Here is a 3,434-nt window from a genome sequence, read left to right on the forward strand (position 1 = left end):
TATCATCACCTTGTCAAAATCCCAACATTCTTTAAAACCGAAGATCTAATTGACTTTGTATTTACAAATTGGCCTCCAACAAATTACTACGAGATCGATGTGCTGGTATCTGGAAGTTTGTAATAATGTTTTCGCTTGAATACCAAAACAGGAAGGTATGTTCAATTATATTGAATGCTGTACAATTACAGTAAACCTATTTTGATGAATCTAATCTAAGCTTACAATTCAAAATTGAAATAAGATAGATACAATTTATGTAGTTACACTTCAAACGTAAGATAAGATGATAACAACAATAGAAATAACATTATCATATATTTGAATTTGAATTATTTTGTTGAGTTTAAATTCAAACATAAGATGATGATAATAATAGGGATATGCTAGGTGTTCATCTAGTGTTCCCCTGGTGTTCTTTCAAATGTGATGTGGCTTTTAAAATTATCGCTGAATTTGCGATCATCATTATTGACATTTAATCTATTAGTGATTTTAAAAGTCACATCACAGTTAGGAGGACACCAGGAGAACATTAGAAGAACACTTAACATTTTCCTTAATAGTATAGAGATAACATTACCATATATTTGAATTTGAATTCTTCTATTGAGTGAATAATTCAAACTCTTGATCTTGAGTATTTGAATTTGAACTGGGGACATTATTTCTAACAGCTTCCCGCAAGTTAATGGGAGGTGCAGTCACATTGAGCTTGGTACGTTGGATGCAAAAACGTTTGGAAGTGAGGCTCTTGGTAAAAACATCTGCCAATTGATCATGTGTAGAAATAAATTTGATGATGATGTCTTTGTTAATTACCTTGTCACGAGTGAAGTGATAATCCAACTCTATATGTTTAGTACGAGTATGGTAAACCGGAATTGAAGCAAGGGCAAGGGCTCCAATATTATCATACCATAGGGTGGGAGGAACGAGGAGAGGAATTAGGAGATCCTTGAGTGACATACGTAACCAATAGATCTCAGCTGTGGCAATGGCCATAGCACGATACTCAGCTTCCATGCTTGAATGGGTAACTACAGATTGTTTCTTAGCACACCACCAAACATGCCATGGACCAAGAAAAATACCAAAACTTGCGGTAGACCGACGTGTATCAGGATCACCAGCCCAATCAGAATCACAAAAGGCTCTCTTAGTTGAGGAAGCCTTTGCGGAAAGATAACCCATGACCAATACTACCCTTGAGATATCGTAGCACCCTCTTGATCATAGCAACCCAATGAACGGAGGTGGGAGAGTGCATGAACTGTCATAGTTGGTTGACAGAGTAAGATATGTCGGGTCTGGTAATAGTGCAGTATTGTAGTGCATCGACAACTTGACGATAAGTAGATGTCTCGGATTCAGAGAGAGGTTGAACAGCCCTAGTCGAAAGTTTGGATCCTGAAACCGTAGGTGCTGAATATGGCTTGGCGCCAACCATGGAAGACGTGGACAATAAGTCAAGAATATATTTTGATTGTCGAATGTGAAGGCTAGTTGAATCACGGTGGGCCTGCATGCCTAGAAAAAATCCCAAATCACCAAGGTCTTTCATAGCAAAGACCGACTGCAGCTGTTTTATAGTAGTGAAAATGACCCCTGAATTGGTTCCTGTAATCAAAATATCATCCACATAAACTAACACATGTAAGATAGCATTAGAGTGGTGATAAATAAATAAAGAGGTATCCACGACAGATGAGTAAAAACTAATATCAAGCAAAGCATGTGACAAACGATGAAACCAAGCCCAAGGTGCTTGCTTAAGCTTGTAAAGTGACTTATGCAAACGACACACGTAATTAGGATGCGACTCATCAATAAAACCCTGTGGTTGTTCCATGTAAACCTCCTCATTTAGGTACTCATGTGATGCAGCGTGACTTAGTAGGTTGCATTGAAGAACAACAATAAAGCAGCGGATAACTAATTCTAGATCTTGAGTCTATCAATGATCTAAGTGTAAGAAATTTCATTTAAAGTATGCCTCTTATGTCACATATATTATTGTAATTATAAAATATATATAATTACCGTGTTCAGTAATTTATTCCAATTAAAGCTTATTGTGTGAAGTCAAATATTTTGAATTAAATTGCTGATTTAATTCTTGTGGAACAAGTATTTGATTTCATTACTGATTTTATTTTGTGGAATCAATTAGCTGTATTGATTATTTATTTGATTTTTTATTCCTTGATGGGAGGAATAATTAAGGTAACAACTTTAATTGAGGGTCTCTAACCTACGTATAAATAAGGCATGTGTATTCTATCAATTGGCACTCACTGGTAGGCATAGGTCAAAATAACCTCTCAATAATTTTAGTGTTTTTTTTTTAAAAATTTTTTTTATTGGTTTGGTTGCTGTGGAGTTGTTCTTCAAGCTGCTTAAGCAAAACAATGGCCGGAGGTATATATATATATATTAAATTATTTCCGCTGCTAGTTTTATTGTTAATTAGCATTTACTATATATTGAATTCTTACATGTGGTATCAGAGCCATCTCTGTGCCATATTTGCTCAGCATTAAGTTGTGTTGTTTATTATGCTCAATTTGTGAATATTGTATAGTTTTATATATTTCTATTGTTGATAATTTGATTGGAACAAGGCATGCAACTTTAACACTCTTGAGTGTTTTATTTCTGACTTGGTATTGCACGTATTGTTCTACTTTGGATTAAAACTAACAATTTTTGGGTGTCTTTGGAGAGGCTTTGACCATATTGACCTTTTGTCTCTGTACAAGAACCATTTGTTCTTAACCAGCCGAAGACCCATGCCCATGAGTAACCCATTGTGACCTAGTGCCCAGCCGCCAACAAGCGGCTTTTTGCCACATAAGGAAGCAGCGGCATGCGGCCAAGGCCGCCTGTTCTAATCGGCAAACGATATTCCTATACGGGCTGCCTGTGCGCTGGAAAGAACATCGATTTTGGTTAAGTGGGTGACAACGAAAGGATCCTGGAGTTGTGGGTTAGACGGAGCTACGACACTCTACTGGTCGGCGTCGTCTGTGGCTGCTGTACGGTGGCCCATCACGTCCGCCTGTGAGGGACAGCAGCGGTAGCCCTACACGGGCTACCTGTGGGCTAGAAGGAACACCTGCAGTGCCGATTTTTTCCCCACCTGCAGTGCCGATTTTTTCCCCACCTGCAGCGCTGGTCTTTCCCCTACCTGCAGCGCCGGTCTCCCCACCCCCCACCTGTAGCGACTTTGGCCGCATAAAGTGTGCAGCGGCCCCTTGCCGGTGATAGTGGCCGGCGCATTAAGGAAGTGGCGCCGGTGTCGACACATGAGGAAAGGGCGACGGCGAGGGCATATGGGGAAGAGGAAGGGCGGTGGCTAGGGTTTGGGATTTTTCTGGGTTGGGACTTAAAAAAAAAAAAAAAGGCCTGGGTAATTAAGTGGGCTGACCCGT

The sequence above is a fragment of the Corylus avellana genome, chromosome ca4 (assembly GCF_901000735.1).
Source record: "Corylus avellana chromosome ca4, CavTom2PMs-1.0".
Classification (NCBI taxonomy): domain Eukaryota; kingdom Viridiplantae; phylum Streptophyta; class Magnoliopsida; order Fagales; family Betulaceae; genus Corylus; species Corylus avellana.